The sequence below is a fragment of the Balaenoptera ricei genome, chromosome 5, assembly GCF_028023285.1.
Source record: "Balaenoptera ricei isolate mBalRic1 chromosome 5, mBalRic1.hap2, whole genome shotgun sequence".
Taxonomy (NCBI): Eukaryota; Metazoa; Chordata; class Mammalia; order Artiodactyla; family Balaenopteridae; genus Balaenoptera; species Balaenoptera ricei.
The window spans coordinates 93,803,763-93,824,137 of NC_082643.1; positions in this window are offsets into that span (position 1 = coordinate 93,803,763).

Sequence of the window (20,375 nt, forward strand, 5' to 3'; positions counted from 1 at the left end):
AGGGAAAAACGACAAATAACATACAAGGGAACTCCCATAAGGTTAACAGCTGATTTCTCAGCAGAAACTCTGCAAGCCAGAAGGGAGTGGCATGATATACTTAAAGTGATGAAAGGGAAGAACCTACAACCAAGATTACTCTACCCGGCAAGGATCTCATTTAGATTTGATGGAGAAATCAAAAGCTTTACAGACAAGCAAAAGCTAAGAGAATTCAGCACCACCAAACCAGCTCTACAACAAATGCTAAAGGAACTTCTCTAAGTGGGAAACACAAGAGAAGAAAAGGACCTACAAAAACAAACCCAAAACAATTAAGAAAATGGTCATAGGAACATACATATCGATTATTACCTTAAACGTGAATGGATTAAATGCCCCAACCAAAAGACATAGACTGGCTGAATGGATACAAAAACAAGACCCATATATATGCTGTCTACAAGAGACCCACTTTAGACCTAGGGACACATACAGACTGAAAGTGAGGGGATGGAAAAAGATATTCCATGCAAATGGAAATCAAAAGAAAGCTGGAGTAGCTATACTCATATCAGATAAAATAGACTTTAAAATAAAGAATGTTACAAGAGACAAGGAAGGACACTACATAATGATCCAGGGATCAATCCAAGAAGAAGATATAACAATTATAAATATATATGCACCCAACATAGGAGCACCTCAATACATAAGGCAACTGCTAACAGCTATAAAAGAGGAAATCGACAGTAACACAATAATAGTGGGGGACTTTAACACCTCACTTACACCAATGGACAGATCATCCAAAATGAAAATAAATAAGGAAACAGAAGCTTTAAATGACACAATAGACCAGATAGATTTAATTGATATATATCGGACATTCCATCCAAAAACAGCAGATTACACGTTCTTCTCAAGTGCGCACGGAACATTCTCCAAGATAGATCACATCTTGGGTCACAAATCAAGCCTCAGTAAATTTAAGAAAATTGAAATCATATCAAGCATCTTTTCTGACCACAACGCTATGAGATTAGAAATGAATTACAGGGAAAAAAACGTAAAAAGGACAAACACATGGAGGCTAAACAATACGTTACTAAATAACCAAGAGATCACTGAAGAAATCAAAGAGGAAATCAAAAAATACCTAGAGACAAATGACAATGAAAACACGACGACCCAAAACCTATGGGATGCAGCAAAAGCAGTTCTAAGAGGGAAGTTTATAGCTATACAAGCCTACCTAAAGAAACAAGAAAAAGCTCAAGTAAACAATCTAACCTTACACCTAAAGAAACTAGAGAAAGAAGAACAAACAAAACCCAAAGTTAGCAGAAGGAAAGAAATCATAAAGATCAGAGCAGAAATAAATGAAATAGAAACAAAGAAAACAATAGCAAAGATCAATAAAACTAAAAGTTGGTTCTTTGAGAAGATAAACAAAATTGATAAGCCATTAGCCAGACTCATCAAGAAAAAGAGGGAGAGGACTCAAATCAATAAAATCAGAAATGAAAAAGGAGAAGTTACAACAGACACTGCAGAAATACAAAGCATCCTAAGAGACTACTACAAGCAACTTTATGCCAATAAAATGGACAACCTGGAAGAAATGGACAAATTCTTAGAAAGGTATAACCTTCCAAGACTGAACCAGGAAGAAATAGAAAATATGAACAGACCAATCACAAGTAATGAAATTGAAACTGTGATTAAAAATCTTCCAACAAACAAAAGTCCAGGACCAGATGGCTTCACAGGTGAATTCTATCAAACATTTAGAGAAGAGCTAACACCCATCCTTCTCAAGCTCTTCCAAAAAATTGCAGAGGAAGGAACACTCCCAAACTGATTCTATGAGGCCACCATCACCCTGATACCAAAACCAGACAAAGACACTACAAAAAAAGAAAATTACAGACCAATATCACTGATGAATATAGATGCAAAAATCCTCAACAAAATACTAGCAAACAGAATCCAACAACACATTAAAAGGATCATACACCACGATCAAGTGGGATTTATCCCAGGGATGCAAGGATTCTTCAATATACGCAAATCAATCCATGTGATACACCATATTAACAAATTGCAGAATAAAAACCATATGATCATCTCAATAGATGCAGAAAAAGCTTTTGACAAAATTCAACACCCATTTCTGATAAAAACTCTCCAGAAAGTGGGCATAGAGGGAACCTACCTCAACATAATAAAGGCCATATATGACAAACCCACAGCAAACATCATTCTCAATGGTGAAAAACTGAAAGCATTTCCTCTAAGATCAGGAACGAGACAAGGATGTCCACTCTCACCACTATTATTCAACATAGTTTTGGAAGTCCTAGCCACGGCAATCAGAGAAGAAAAAGAAATAAAAGGAATACAAATTGGAAAAGAAGAAGTAAAACTGTCACTGTTTGCGGATGACATGATACTATACATAGAGAATCCTAAAACTGCCACCAGAAAACTGCTAGAGCTAATTAATGAATATGGTAAAGTTGCAGGATACAAAATTAATGCACAGAAATCTCTTGCATTCCTATACACTAATGATGAAAAATCTGAAAGAGAAATTATGGAAACACTCCCATTTACCATTGCAACAAAAAGAATAAAATACCTAGGAATAAACCTACCTAGGGAGACAAAAGACCTGTATGCAGAAAACTATAAGACACTGATGAAAGAAATTAAAGATGATACCAACAGATGGAGAGATATACCATGTTCTTGGATTGGAAGAATCAACATTGTGAAAATGAGTATACTACCCAAAGCAATCTACAGATTCAATGCAATCCCTATCAAATTACCAATGGCATTTTTTACGGAGCTAGAACAAATCATCTTAAAATTTGTGTGGAGACACAAAAGACCCCGAATAGGCAAAGCAGTCTTGAGGCAAAAAAATGGAGCTGGAGGAATCAGACTCCCTGACTTCAGACTATACTACAAAGCTACAGTAATCAAGACAATATGGTACTGGCACAAAAACAGAAACATAGATCAATGGAACAAGATAGAAAGCCCAGACATTAACCCACGCACCTATGGTCAACTAATCTATGACAAAGGAGGCAAAGATATACAATGGAGAAAAGACAGTCTCTTCAATAAGTGGTGCTGGGAAAACTGGACAGCTACATGTAAAAGAATGAAATTAGAATACTCCCTAACACCATACACAAAAATAAACTCAAAATGGATTAGAGACCTAAATATAAGACTGGACACTATAAAACTCTTAGAGGAAAACATAGGAAGAACACTCTTTGACATAAATCACAGCAAGATCTTTTTTGATCCACCTCCTAGAGTAATGGAAATAAAAACAAAAATAAACAAGTGGGACCTAATGAAACTTCAAAGCTTTTGCACAGCAAAGGAAACCATAAACAAGACGAAAAGACAACCCTCAGAATGGGAGAAAATATTTGCAAATGAATCAATGGACAAAGGATTAATCTCCAAAATATATAAACAGCTCATTCAGCTCAATATCAAAGAAACAAACACCCCAATCCAAAAATGGGCAGAAGACCTAAATAGACATTTCTCCAAAGAAGACATACAGATGGCCACGAAGCACATGAAAAGATGCTCAACATCACTAATTATTAGAGAAATGCAAATCAAAACTACAATGAGGTATCACCTCACTCCTGTTAGAATGGGCATCATCAGAAAATCTACAAACAACAAATGCTGGAGAGGGTGTGGAGAAAAGGGAACCCTCTTGCACTGTTGGTGGGAATGTAAATTGATACAGCCACTATGGAGAACAATATGGAGGTTCCTTAAAAAACTAAAAATAGAATTACCATATGACCCAGCAATCCCACTACTGGGCATATACCCAGAGAATACAGTAATTCAAAAAGACACATGCACCCGAATGTTCATTGCAGCACTATTTACAATAGCCAGGTCATGGAAGCAACCTAAATGCCCATCAACAGACGAATGGATAAAGAAGAGGTGGTACATATATACAATGGAATATTACTCAGCCATAACAAGGAACGAAATTGAGTCATTTGTTGAGACGTGGATGGATCTAGAGACTGTCATACAGAGTGAAGTAAGTCAGAAAGAGAAAAACAAATATCGTATATTAATGCATGTATGCGGAACCTAGAAAAATGCTACAGATGAGCCAGTTTGCAGGGCAGAAGTTGAGACACAGATGTAGAGAATGGACATATGGACACCAAGGGGGGAAAACTGCGGTGGGGTGGGGATGGTGGTGTGCTGAATTGGGCGATTGGGATTGACATGTATACACTGATGTGTATAAAACTGATGCCTAATAAGAACCTGCAGTATAAAAAAACAAACAAAACAACTAATACTAAACTTTCATTGGGTTATTTGTATGGAAATATGTTAATATAAATGTTTCAGACATTACATGAAATTTCTAAAAATCTTATATTTGTATTTGTATGGAAATATGTATGCAAATATGTTAATATAAATGTTTCAGACATTACATGAAATTTCTAAAAATCTTATATTTGTACTTGTATGGAAATATGTATGGAAATATGTTAATATAAATGTTTCAGACATTACATGAAATTTCTAAAAATCTTATATGTTCTGGTATAATGTTATAAGTAATAATCCTAGTTATTACTTTAAAATGTATATCTCAGAAATAACTAATTTTCTTGTCAACTGCATTATTATGAACTGTCATCAAATCTTTAACCGTGGTCATTTTTAAGTCTTTTGTCATTTACAGACAGTTCTGGGTGTACTCTGATGATTTTGCAAATATGTTCCTATAAAAGGGTTTCATCTTCAAGAAATACATGGAAAAGACTCTGACAAGTACAGGTTTCTGGTAACGGACTGTACTGCTGAACTGAATGAATAAGCATTTTCAGAACTCTAATGAAAAACTGATGAACTCATAAAAGTGCTAACAAAAGATCAAGATGAAAAAAAAAAAAATTAATTACATGGGACTGAGTGAACTGATGAGGATGAGTATAATTTTTGTGACTTTCTGTCTGAATTTAAAAAAAAAAAAAAAATTCCACAAGGACTCAGAGGCAAAGAATATACAAATCAATTTTCACTGCAAAGTAAAGGAGCTGTTACAGTGGAGGATTACTGGACTGAATGTTAATACTATGACATAGTATGAGTGTGTTTCATGTTTGGTAATTGCAATCATTGTTGCTTTTGTTGTGGTCATCCATGTACAATGCTTGGTGTCAGTCGATTTATCTCTTGTAAAAATAAAATACAGTGTGTGTGTGTGGAAAAAAAAAAAAAGAAAAATAGGAGGAAAAACAATCACAAGAAATTTATAGGAGCTAATTAAGAGTCCAGAGAAAGCTAACTGAGAAAATAAAAGAGAGCATAACATTAAAGAAATTATGCATATAAAAAAAAAAAAAGTATGTTATTGCTTACACCCATTACTCTTTTACTTAGACACCTTATGTAATCTTATACATTCTGTAAATGTTGGAAAGTTTGAATACTATTAACTTGGTAGACTTTGATAACATATATTTCATAAAATGCATTGATCTTATTGCATTCTCTAAATATATTTTAAAAAATCTTTGATGCTACAGATTTAACTCACTATATTTATGGAAAAATGTTAACCAAATCATCTAATTGGAAAATCAGTCCTCAATCAGCCAAATCAGATGACTTTCTCCCATAAAAAGACTGAATTCATTTTTCAGTTGGGATAAATGTTCCAATACACATCCCTGTGGCAACCATCACACTTCTGAATTCTAATTCTCTTGCCCAAGCAAATCCCCCTCCAATGGAAATGGATTTATTCTGTTTTAAAGTTGCCTGATTTAACAAATACAAATACATAATGACCAATTAAATTTGAATGTTAGATAAACAATGAATAATTTTTAGTATAACCACAGTCCTTACATTGCATGGGATATATATACTAAAAATTATAACTGGACAGCTTGTATTATATTTGGCAATCTTATTAATCTACATCCCTCCCTTTACCCCATCCCAGGAGCTCTGCTTCCTACTAACTGACTACAGGCTAATCTGATCAACTAACTTTCAAGAGTGGTTAATAGGTGTTACTAGGTTAAGTGGTAAAATTTCAAACCAAAAGGGTGACTTGATCATAAGAATTTAAGGCATCATAGGGCTTTTTGCCTAATCTTTTGGGGGAACAGAAGTAATGATATACAGTCTTTGACTAGCAGACTCAAAAGCTAAAAAGGTAATAGGTGCCATTTTTTGCATTCACTGTGTTGTTTACTGACTAAAATATATTAAACACTAAAAAAAAATAATAATAATAATTCCAATCAAGAAATACTCACTGAGCAACTGCTATATATATAAGGCAATGTGCAGTGAAGACCCAAGTGTTAAAGCCTCAAGCGAGTGGACAAATGTGCGTACTGTAAGACAGACAATTCAAATTAGGTTTGAATCGAGTTTTAGGGGTGTGCTACAGATGCGTGATTAATTCTGAGGTGAGAAGTGTCCAATAATGTATTCACCAGCAATGTGGCATTTAAATCCTCCTTGAAGGATGTATTCATTTGCTAGGGCTACCATAACAAAGTATGACAGAATGGATGACTTAAAGCAACAGATGTTTATTTTTTAAATTTATTTTTTACTGAGATAACATTGGTTCATAACATTACATAAATTTTCACATGTACAACATTTCTACTTCTGAAAGCCTACAGTGTGCTCATTGCCAAAAATTTAGTTTCCATCTGTCACGATTTAGTTGATCCCCTTTACTCATTTCACCCTCTCCATGCCCACCTCTTCCTCTCTGGTAACCACTCCTCTGTTCTCTGAATCTAAAGTGTTTTTGGTTTTTCTTAATTTATTTTATTTATTTTTGGCTGCATCGGGTCTTAGTTTGTGGCATGAGGGATCTTCGATGCAGCGCGCGGGATCTTCGATGAGCACGCGGGATCTTTCATTGTGGTACACGGGCTTCTCTCTAGTTGTAGAGTGCAGGTTTTCTAGTTGAGGTGTGCGAGCTCAGTAGTTGTGGCACATGGGCTTAGTTGCCCTGCAGTATGTGGGATCTTAGTTCCCTGACCAGGGATCGAACCCGTGTCCCCTGCATTGTAAGATGGATTCTTTACCACTGGACCACCAGGGAAGTCTCTAAGGTGTTTGTTTTTGTTTGGTTTGAACAGACGTCTGTTTTCTCACAGCTTGGAGACTAGAAGCCTGAAAATCAAGGTGTCATCAGGACAAGAGTCCCTCTGAAGCCTCTGAGAGGAGATCCTTCCTGGCTCTTCCAACTCCCGGTAGCCTGCACTCCTTGGCTTGTGGCAGCACAACTCCAATTTCTGCCGCCGTCTTCACATGGCCTTCTTCTCCCTATGTGTCTGTCTTCACATGGCGTTCTCCTTCCTCTGTGTTTTCTCGTCTTATAAGGACACCAGTCATACTGGATTGGGGCTCACTTTAATTAAGTATGACCTCATCTTAACTTGATTACACCTGCAAAGCTCCTTTTGCATTTCCACACAAGGTTATATTCACAGGTATGGGGAGTTAGGACTTGAACACGTCTCATTGGGGGACATAATTCAACCCATAACCAAGGATGTTGCCTTTTGTTCATTGGTACATTTCTTGTCCCCTTCCTCTATTTTTCATTGGCTTTTTTTTTTTTCCTGTTTCCCCACAGTTGGCACCATTTCCTCTGCTCCTGTTAGCCTCCAATTCAGGAAGCTCTCACTAGTATGTCAGTTAAGGTCATCTGGACCAATGACCTAAATGTCACAGGCTCAACAGTAACTGAACTGTGGCCCCTGAAGCTCTGGAATCATGCTTTGTGCATCTTGTAATAACTAGAAGATATTTAACCTTTTGCAGTGTCATTTTAATGATCTATAAAAATGGACACAACAATAATGGAACATAATAAGCCTATAGTGAAGATCAAAAAGGTTCATATACATAAAGAACTGACACCTATTAAGGACCTTAGATAAGTGTTAACCCCTTACTTGGTACCCTAGTGTCCCTTATTAGTCACCACTTGGTGAGTGTCTGGATAAAAGAATGAATGTGTACCTCAGTGTAAAAAAGCTTATCCAGGAGTCATAGGTTGGGAAACTCTAGAGTTAAAATATTTGGTGGAATAATGGCAGGTGAAGTTTGCATAGGCAACAAAGGCTATATGGTGTGAAATGAACTTGGATAATAGTGAAATGAAGTTCAAATGGATGAAAAGGTAAGAAAGCAACTAGCAACCACCAGCTGATATAAATTATAGCATCCTGGCCGCAGTGACTTGCAACGCAGGCTACTGAAAAATTGCAAGTGAAACCATCAAACTGCCATTTGAGGAATTATGAGGAATAGAAGATTCAGGAAGAATCTGAGTTGGGTAAGTTTATTTCTGATATTTAAAAAATGAGAAGCTTCCACACACTGTCAAGCTCACCCACACTTAGAAGACAAGGCAAAGCCAAGATCTGACTAATCAAACAGTTGAGATACAATGAGGTTTAGTTAATCTATTACAGACAGTGGGGAGAAGAGTAAGTCAGGGTGCTGGCTCCCAAGTCCTTGTCCCATGCACCAAAAATAGGAGGGGGCAATGATTCCAACATTAGTTGTGGGATGTCGCATTGCTAAGTTGCCTGTGCTTCATCAGAACCTAGGAGATGATGAGAATCTGTCTGATAGCATCCTTTCAGGGAGGTAGGGAAGGAAGTGGGAGATGGCATCATAGCAGCTCCTTAGAGACCTCCAAACCTCTCTCCATTCCAGGATGGTGTTCAGCCAGGACTCAGGTAAGCTGCAGTTCAATCTTTGTTTATACAGGTACTTGCAAGGTCCCCAGGGCAGAGCTGTTCCTTTACACCAATCAATAAACTTGGATGGATCTAGAGAAAAATCTTAAACATATTATTTATAAGAAGTGAGATGATTTGTAAACACAAAGATAATGAGCTAAAGATGTAGATGCTAACAAGGTAAAATTTAATATGAATGAATATATAATTATGACTTTTGTCACGGGGAACTGACCTTTCCAAATAGGTGAGTGTGAGACCTGGTTTGGCAGAAATCTCCAAAGAAAAAGACTCAGGAGTCAACAAAACTCGAGGATTTTACTGGACACCTTAATATGAATGTTTTGTGATCTAAGTGCCAAAAGAGTAAATGGGCTCTTAGCTTCTAGTATTAGGATATTGTTCGCAACCCCATGGAAATGATAGGCTTAGTCTAACCCATGTTCAGGGACAACTAGGCGATCCCTTGGAGGATAAACAGTTACAGTTAAGGGGACTGAAACTGATATTGTTCGCAACCCCATGGAAATGATAGGCTTAGTCTAACCCATGTTCAGGGACAACTAGGCGATCCCTTGGAGGATACACAGTTACGGTTAAGGGGACTGAAACCACCTCAAATAGAAAGTAAGTGTTTCTTAGTTCAGAGGAAGATCAAGAGAGATTACTATCGTTGTTAGTATTAAGTAAAGCCCTACCATGTGCTAGATACGGTTAAGTGCTATACATGAACTGTGAATGCAAGCCTCACAATACTGATTGAGTAATTGCCATCATTATCCTTATTTTCCGTGTAAGACAGTGAAGACTCCCTGAGATTAAATGGCTGCCCAAGGTTAGCCATGTTACTAACTAGTGCCTGAACTGGGATTTGAACCCAGGTCGACTAACTGGTCCACACTCCTAACTAGTATACTGTGGTACCTCATTGAAATTTTCCAATATTTGAAGGGCTTTAATACTTCAATGGAGTATTATGGACTGAATGGTGTTCCCCCCAAATTCATATGGTGAAGCCCTAACCTCCAAAGTGACTGTGTTTGGAAATAGGCCTTTAAAGAGGTAATGAATGTGAAGTGAGGTCATAGGATGGGGCTCTAAGCCAGTAGAACTGGTGTCTTTATAAGAAGAGACTCTGGGGGTGTGTACACAGAGAAAAGGACACAGCAAGAAGGTGGCCTCTGCAAACCCAGGAGAGAGGTCTCAGGAGAAACCAAACCTGCCAACACCTTGATCTTGAACCCCAGGCTCCAGAACTGTGAGAAAATATATTGCTGTTGTTACAGCCACCTAGTCTGTGGTATTTTATTATGGTAGCTAGAAAACTAATACAAGGGGTTAGATTTGTTTCATTTTCAACAAGTATTGAGCTGAGAGTATGAGATGGAGGAGCCCCTGCCCTTGACCTAGTGGCCTATGAGGACCCCAAAGAAAGCTCCAAAATGGAAGGTGCAGAGAGACAACCTTAGACTCAGTAAAGGGAAGAACTTTCTCTAAGGGGTCTCCAAAAATATCCTTTTTGAGTTGCCTTGGCTTAGAGGTATTTCTGATTAAAATGCAATTCAGTTGTATTTAGGCTGGATGAACCTTTATAGGTGATGTTGATAAAAAGGGTTCAATGCTTAGCAGTTGGTTGGACTAGATAATCTGTAAAGTCTCACAATTCTTACCTCTCTTATCTCTGCTCTTTGTAACCACTGAGATTTTTTAAAAACATATATTTTGTTAGAATAATTTTAGATTTAAGACAAATTTCAAGGATAGTACAGAGAGTACCTTTATACCCACACCCAGTTCTCCCTTGTGTTAATATCTTACTATGGTATTTGTTACAATTAATGAACCAATATCTCATTGACCTTTCAAACTTATTTTTTTGGAAAAAATTTCAACTTTGTCTTTAGTTTAATCAAGCTGACACGTTTCTTTGTATTGAAAGTAACTATTAAAAATGCAAATGCTGGTTGCTTCTTAGAGTTTTAACTGGGCAAAGAAATTTTGAGGAAAAAGCAAAAACTTACCCCCCAAATTTCACCCAAGTGGGCAGGACAAAAGCTTTAGAATCTTGAGAATTGGTAGATACCTCAGAAATGGAGACTGTGAAGAACATGAGAAATAATGATATATAGCAGAGGGGAAAAAACAGCAACAACAAAAAAAACAAGACAGCTGCTTCTGAAGTTCTGTCACCAGAATGTAACTAGAATGAACTTACATTAAAGCAGAATGCAGAGAGTTGCTCTTCTCCTATTTTTTGTTTGTTAAAAACTTAACCTTCATGGGGAAGCAAGATTTTATTTTGCTTTCTTTGTGCTTAGGATGGCAGATTTCTCCCCCTACTTTTTAAGGGAGCTGAAACACAGCAGTTCTTTGATTGGCAGCAGAAACTTCCCAGAGAGACTTTCAGGTGCAGATTTTTGACCTCGTGCCCCATCACACGCACTGCAGTTCCTGTGATACAGGTTACTTAAGGGTCCTTCTCTGGGCACAATTTACCTGACATGCCTTGGACACTAGATGCCTGTTGCAGATGCACAAGTGTAACTATCTGACTAAAGTAAAAACTTTCTGCCCATTGATGGAAACTGTTTCAGACATCTCTCAGTTTAGCAGCTTTTCTTTTCCTGTGAAAAGGTGAAGCTGTCTCTATCATCCTCACTTTGTCATAACAAAGATTATACCTGTTCCCAGGCTGTCACAACTGGACATGGCTAACATGTTCACCAAGTTGAAAGATAAACACATTTTAATTCTACACAGATCTGTGCAACAGCTAAGAAAAATATGAACAACCAGAGTTACAGATACATAGTTGGTGAACACCTTAATGAACAATTAAGGTAGTCTAAAAGTATTTTTACATTAGCAAATGGCAGAATCAACATTAACACCTATGAGACAAGATGGGAATCGGCAGATTCCATGATAGCAAGACAAAGAAAGGGGATGATTTATGCAGTAATAGGACAAAAACATGACCCCAACCTCACCTGGATACAATTTTCATTAGTCCTTGAATGAGCAAGGATAGGTATTAATGACAGCTCCTAAAATCTGCTGTATACATGTTTTTCTTACATTAACTGTTGAATAAATGGCAAGTAGTTCATTCTATATTCCAGGTTCAGTCCTTCTTAACTAATTTTTGTGTTGGTTTCCAAAATCCTGTCATTGAATCCTTCAGCAGTGGTTGAGGGAGGTGCCTCAACTATGTACTCACAAACTCACCCGTCAGTAAGTGGCTGATCTGCCTAGTAGGTAGACCCAGGTACACGGCCCTCTGTCCAGGTGCTCCCTGAGCAAAGCATCCATGTCAGGACACAGCCAGACGTTGCTCTGACATCCTTTGATCTGTGTTTCTCAGAGTATGGTGGGCTGATCAAGTGCATCAAAATTCCCAGAGGGGGCTTGTTTAACGTACAGACTCTAAGCCTCCCCCCTCTGCCCCCCAAGATCTAATGAATCAGAATCTCTGGGAGTGTCCAGAAATCTACATTTTGAAGACACAATAAGCTTCTTTGAATGAGCAAACAAGAGACTGAGAACTACTGTTTTATATTCTGCCAACATTAAGGGGAATGAATTCTATATAGAAATTCTTTGGGAAACCAAGAGATAATTACCAGTTTTTAATATTTCCACAGGAACTCTTCTATTCGTATCCATAAATGATTTTCTCAGGAAGGCTTCACTTTGATGTTGAGAATATTCATAATATGTGTATGGAGGTAAACTATAATTACCTACCTGAGAACCCATATGACAGAACCACAGTATATATCTGCAGGTGGTTCTCTAATTACTCAAGCAATGTGGAAAGCACTTATTTAAAAGCTAAATTGAAATCATACAACTGAGACAAGTCTACTTTGTCAGTTCACACATTTCTCCATATATCTGAACCCCCTACACAGCTCCATGGCACGTTATATGCGGTTTTATAAATCATTAATGTAAATCAGAGTAATTAATGTACTAGTTAGTGTTCTTCCACTCTGAATCTTACAGAAAATATTCTCTATGTGATTACGTTCACTAGACAGCAACAATTATACTGTGTACTTTTGTAGCTGGACCAATATAGAAACCAAAAATCTTAATTTTTAATTCACTGACTTGTATGAAATAATCTTTGTCTGCAAAGTAATAATATAAAATATATGTATTTTTAAAATTTTTTAAATTAATTTATTTTTATTTTTTGCTGCATTGGGTCTTCTTTGCTGTACGCGGGCTTTCTCTAGTTGCAACAAGTGGGGGCTACTCTTCCTTGCGGTGCACAGGCTTCTCATTGCGGTGGCTTCTCTTGTTGTGGAGCACGGGCTCTAGGTGCGTGGGCTTCAGCAATTGTGGCACGCACGCTCAGTAGTTGTGGCATGTGGGCTCTAGAGCACAGGCTCAGTAGTTGTGGCACACGGGCTTAGTTGCTCTGCGGCATGTGGGATCTTCCCGGACCAGGGCTTGAACCCATGTCTCCTGCATTGGCAGGCGGATTCTTAACCACTGCACCACCAGAGAAGCCCAAATTATATATATATTTTGAAATATCCAAAAGTATTGTGTTAGGAGAAACTATATTTCAGCAAAACTAGTATTATATCCCTGAAGGATGGTGGGATGATTAACAGTATAGACTCTGGAACTAGACAGTCTAGACTCAAAATTCCAGTTCTAACACTTCTTCGCTGAGTAACCTTGGGCGAAATATTTAACTTCCCTGTGCTTCAGTTTTCTTATCTGTAAAATAGCAAAAATAATTGCACTTCTCTCATTGATTTGCCCAAGGCTTATGATTACATAAGTCTTATATATAAGACCAGTAGCACTCAGTAAAGTTAGACATTATATTATTATTATTTTTAATCTATTTGATGACATGCCAAAATGATGCTTCAGGTCATTAATCTGTTTTTAGTATATTTTCCTACTCTTTTTTGCTCTCTCTAGTATCTTGAGGGTTCTTTTTTTTAATTATTTAGGTATAAATGACATAACATTATATTGATTTCAGATGTACAATGTAATGATTTGATATTTGTATATATTGCAGAATGATCACAATAAATCCAGTTCACATCTGTCACCATCCATAGTTAACAGAATTTTCCCTTGTGATGAGAATTTACAAGAGCCGCTCTCCAAGCTACTTTCAGATATGCAAACAGTAGTATTAAGGATAGTCACCATGTGGTACATTACATCCCCATGGCTTATTCATTCTGTAACTGCAAATTTGTACCTTTTGACCCCTTTCATCCATTTTGCTCATCCCCCATCCCCACCTCTGGCAACCAGCAATCTGTTCTCTGAATCTTTTGAGGGTTCTTTTTTCCCTCTTCAGCCCACACCAATGCTGAAAAAAGATTAAAAGTAACCACTGACTTGAATGCTAAATGAAGATTCTTGGGTCAATTTTTTATTATAGATCAGAAGATTGAGGGCTTGGGGCTGGGGAAAGGGAAAAGAAGGGCAGAGTGGTGACTCTGGAGGGAAAGAACTGGAGGAAGAGACTAGGAGTCCCCAGAGTGGGAGGGAAAGGAAAGGTCCTTGATCTGGAAACGACTCCCAGTAAGCACACCACCCAGTGTGGACATCTGCCAACTCGCCTCCCATGGACAGACAAGCTGCTCTCCAGCAGCGCTGAACACCCAGAAGCTTCTGCTCACAGGCTGGGGAATCTGGCCACCTTGTGTGGGCTTAGGTGCTTGAAGGGAGAACATCAGCCTTGCAGACCCAGTTAGTTCTGTATTGAACCAGTTGGGACTGTCCCTAAGAATGGAGCAGTGGACAAAGAATTGCTGTTACAATTCAACTACATGAATCTACCTATGTAATGGAAAAATGCTACGGTGCAAAAAGGTCAAGCTGGAGTTTGGGTGTTTTTAATTTCCATATTGTAGAATTATAAGAATTTGGCAGATACACCAATTAATTATAGAGTAAAATTTGGAGTTAAAAAAAAAACAGTTCCTTCTCAAATTATTCTTCTCTCTAGCACTTTTAATATTTCCCTCTTAAATGAATCATTTCCCTTTATCCTTTAACAAAAACAGGTTTTAAAAAAACTCACAAATTTCTTTCTCATGACATAAATCTCAACCTCCCACCACCAGCTACCATGTCTCATAGCTTTTGTTTGTACATGGTTAAAAGTACACTGCTAGTTCCATATTTTCACTATTTATTCCCTCCTGTATCTATACATAGACATAAATTTAATACATAAATTATATAAATTAGATATATATATTATATTTATATATTATATAAGTATGGTTTGTTTGGAGAATTGCGTTTTCCAAATTAACTAAGCCCTAACCTGTGCAAGTCTCTTTCATTCATTGTTTTCCTTGACTTCTCAGAAATATTTGACACCAATTCCCTTGTATACTTTCTTGAAATTATCTTCCCTTTATTTGCACTACATTGTGTATTTCCACTACATTTCCACTACTTTATTTCCACGATTATTTTCTTCCTTTCTTTGTAACTCCTCTGTGGTATCTTAGAGGTCATCCGTGGCCTCAAGAAACTTACAGTTTAGTGCAAAGACCAACATTCTGGTGGACATTGCTGAGTGGCTGACCCAGTCTCAGTGCATAACATCTTCTCCCCAGCCATTTTCCTTTATACAATCTACTAGTACATGATTAAGTGTAAAAACCATTAAGTAATAAAACTATCTACTAAAAGAACTTGGACAGGGGAGAAGTAATTTAAATGGGAGAGATGGGGAAGCTTTATACAGGAGGTGACACTTGGGTTGGACATCTAAGGATGGAGAAATTTCAACACTAAGAAGTTAAGATATTCCACATGGATGAAACTACTTGAGTGGTGACACAGATGTAGAAAAATATTACATATCCTTAATAGTTCTTGGCTGAAGAATGAAGAATGAACACTAGGATGAAGTGAAAGATTTGAACTATAGTAGATTGCAGGGGATGGGGAACGCGTAGATCATAGGTTAATGCTATGGAACCTACCTGGTTTTATGTAGGTAAAACGGAGTCCAACAATTAAAGGAGAGAGAGTGTCACGATTAAAGCTGTGTATTAGAGAACTCCAGTGTCAGTGTGGAGAACACATTAGTGAGGAGGGGAGAGTAGAGGTGGGGCGTCTTTTTTTAAGTATCTCATTCAGTATCAATCATATGTCATTCTCTCATATTATCTTTTCTATGCTAAATATTTATTCATGACTTGCCTTCTAAGATCTTAAGCTCTTTAAGGCAGGAACCATATCTTATTTTTCTTTCAAGTATACTATCCCATACACAGATGTTATCACCCTGCCTGTACATTATCATCATAATTTTCATTGTTATATTAAGTAACATTGAGCACTTACCACATACCAGACACGATGCAAAATCAGTTACATGCATTATCTCAATCCTTAAATATGATTGTCCCCAATTTACACATGTGTAAACAGGGACTTAGAGAACTTAGTCATTTGCTCCAAATCATGGAGTTGGTAACCAGTAGAGCCAGGATTCAAAACAAGTTCTTTGTGACTGCAAAGTTATTAACAACAACGTTAAATGGGCTCTCCATGGTGGCCAATAAATGAATACTTTTGAATGACTGTGTAAATAAAAATGGTGTATCACAGAATGAAGACTTGTTGGTTTGAGTTGACCTATATAGCAATTAACTGTATCCATTCATATTGGGAAGATATCTTTGTTTGAGTTGTGCAAAGTGTGTCTTTCTGTATTTTAAAATAATAAAGTTAATAATAATGGTATAAAGTATTACTTATATAAATGAACATTATTAAAGAACAAAGTAGTAAATAGCATCAGAGCTATATCCATATTCCCTAATATCTCTTTTCCTGTTCCTGTGTATCCCCAGACTTTAATATGCTTTTATTCCCATCATTCCATCAACTATAGCAATTTTGGGGAGAAGTTTCTTCAGTCTACTGGAGCCTTCTTTGACTGAACACATGGGAATTTATGTCCTTCTGGGCTGGCCCTATATTGATGACCCTTTTCCAATGGATGTGGGAGTTTGAAAGCCCAGCTCCCTTGACTCAGATAACTCTGAGGGGTAATTTCATCTCCAGAGTTTTCCTTGGGATCAAGCTGAAGCTACCCTGTGTGGGACTTTGTTTGAGATCACACCCTCATTTGGCTTCATTCCCTTCACTGTCTTGCTTCCTTCAGTCTTTTATTGGTTTTGCTAATGAGATTTCCTTGATAAATCACTTACATATGAACTTTTATCTCAGGATCTGCTTCTAGGGAAAATAACGTAGGAAAAATGATAATTAAAATCTAATGAATATGCTAATATTTCCCTTAAAAATAAATATTAGTTTCTTTTCAATATTTAACATGGTATATGTGCCTTCTTACTTCATTTTAGGTGGGAGAAAAATCAACCAACATTACATGCAATGTCATGTTAGGACACCCTCTGTTATATAACTTTTCACGAGATTTGATTTGACCTGTGATAATTTTTGTAGCAAGCCATGTAGAAGAAAAGTTTTCTACTGAGTGTGTTCATGTACAAAAGTGCAACTTATAGATATTTGTTATATGAAAACTAGAAATTGCCTTAAAATTTTCACTATTGAATTTCTAGGAATTTGAAATTCTAAGTTCTTAAATTGTATTCCAAGTATAGCAAATGTGCTTTTTTAAAGTGGGTACATTTTGAATTTACATGGTTCAGATAACTCCATTTCTTCCAGCATGATGAACAAAACATTGATATGTTTCCTTTCTTCATTTCCCAAGCTGAACATTTTATTTCCTCCAGCAGGACCATGGATAAGCCCATCATTCCAAAGTTAGTACATTGGAAACATCTCATGTTTAAATCATAGGTGTTTTTTATGGGTTTTGTGCCTTTTGCTAACTTATCCCACACTTTGCTTCAGGTAACATTCTGAATGATGGCAGTTTCTTCTGCATCCAGGCTGGCGATGGTGTTGAAATCTCAAAATGGCCAGGTCATAAATATGTCTTGCATTCTTTTTTTTAAAGTATTTGTTTATTTATTTATTTATGGCTGTGTTGGGTCTTCGTTTCTGTGCAAGGACTTTCTCTAGTGGTGGCAAGCGGGGGCCACTCTTCATTGCGGTGCGCGGGCCTCTCACTATCGTGGCCTCTCTTGTTGCGGAGCACAGGCTCCAGATGCGCAGGCTCAGTAGTTGTGGCTCAGGGGCCCAGCTGCTCTGCGGCACATGGGATCTTCCCAGACCAGGGCTCGAACCCGTGTCCCCTGCATTGGCAGGCAGACTCTCAACCACTGCGCCACCAGGGAAGCCCTGTCTTGCATTCTTTAAGTAGACTCAGTAGTCCTCATGATCTGCAAACTCACTGGCCCCTCTTCCTTCCAGTCACCTTCCTTAGGTTGGAAGTGACCAATATGACCCCATCTTCATTCTAATCCTACTTATGAGACTGACTACTGCTGACATGGAATGGAGCTCCCTAACCTAGAAATTCTCCTTTAACTTGTAGGGAAAGAGACTTGGGAATTTTTAGTTGAAGAGAAGATATATTTTTATACTTAACCCTTTGAAATACATAGTATTAGTTACTTCCTGCGTCTTGGGGATTGTATACTGAATCCTGATTAGAGTATGTTCTAAAGCCTTAAAGTGGAGTGGCTGCTCTTTGTTAAGTGTTAGCTGATCCTCCAGGTAGAAGGCCAGGGTGTGGTAATGCAGAGGAACCACTGTAAGATGGAGAATCAGATGGAAGACAGGATTGATACCCAAAAATGACCAAGGAGAAATCTATCATCAAGTTCTAGCACCTATTGGATGCTGGGCAAGAAAGATGAAACTAAAAGGGCAGGAACTGAGTATAGGCAGGGACGGAGGGGAAGGTGATGGAAGTAGCAGGAATGAGGCAGGAAGATTTGGACTTTTACAGTATTCTGAGCTGAGATGACAGGGGCTACCTTCTGATGCGTTGGTAGTTTGATCCATGTTAAAACTTCAAGATCAGGCAAACAAATACTATATTAAAATCCACTTATACAATAATTAAGAATGATTCACTTTTTATAATTGAAGGGCACTGCAGTAGGCAACGGGGTTGCAAATAATAATAATGATCATCATCGTCATTGTGATAATAATTGTAACAAAAATAGCTCACACTCCCGTAGAGCTTACTTGTTATGTGCCAGATACTTTTCTGAGGGCTTTACATATATTAACTCCTTACAATAACTCTGTGGTGCTTCCATTCTTTTATTTGTTTGCTTGTTTTGTTTTTCAGGTGCTACTGTTCAAATTCCCATCTTATGGATGATGAATCCGAAACACAAAAAGGTGAAACACTTGCTCAGTGTCACTCAGCCAGTAAGAGGCAGAGCCATGATTTAAATCTTAGGAAGTCTGGATTTAGGGTCTGCAATAAACTGCCCTCAAATAACCTGCTATTAGGGCTTCCCTGGTGGCGCAGTGGTTAAGAATCCGCCTGCCAATGCAGGGGACACGGGTTCGTGCCCCGGTCCGGGAAGATCCCACATGCCGCGGAGCGGCTAGGCCCGTGAGCCACAACTACTGAGCCTGCGCGTCTGGAGCCTGTGCTCCGCAACGGGAGAGGCCGCGACAGTGAGAGGCCCGCGCACCGCGATGAAGAGTGGCCCCCGCTTGCCGCAACTGGAGAGAGACCTTGCACAGAAACGAAGACCCAGCACAGCCAAAAATAAAATAAAAATTAATTAATTAATTAATTAAAAAAAAAAAAAAAAAAAAAAAAGAAACACTGCTCTCTAGTCAGATCACACAGCATGACAATTTATTCCTAGCAAAATACAACCTAGAATGACTGATGGCAATTAAATCCTGACCAAGGCAAGGAAAAAAAGCCTTCCAGCCACAATGCCCCTCGGAATAGCTGAGCACCCTCGCTCCATTTCCACATCTAAAAAAAAAAAAAAAAAAAAAAAAAAAAAAATAACCTGCTATTAGATGGAGAGGCAGGAAATGTCCATAACCATGTAAATGACCATATAACCCACTTTGTCCTAAATATTGAAATAGTGCTCTACACAGTGGATGCCTCAGAGATCTGGAGCTGGGAGACAGTGTTGCGGGTGGCTACTTGTGCAGGTTATAGAACGTCTAGGATTCAAATATCAAACCCAAACTTGCAGAAACAAAGGGGGTTCATTAGTGACATAACTTAAAAACCCAAGAGTTCATCTTCTGGCATGGCTGTCACAGAGTGCAAATGATGTTATCAAGAATATTCCCTTCTTTACTCTGGAATTTCTTTCTTCTGTCGGCTTAATTCTCAGCAAGGTCCTCTTCACGTGGGCCAGATTGCCCCTAGAAGTTTCAGAATTACATTCTGCCCATTTACCACCACCAGTTAGGAGGTTATTTGTCCTCCTCCGTGTTTCCAGAAACGGTTCAGGATTGATGCTCATGGATTCTAATTTTCATGGCTTTAGTGACATATTTGCTTCCTGAGTCAATTACTGTGTGTGGGTCTCGGTTATTTATGCATCCCTCTCACCAAAAGGGTGCTCTTCCGGAACTGTATGGATTAAAAGTCTAGAAGAAGTCATTTCCCAAAGGAAAATCTAA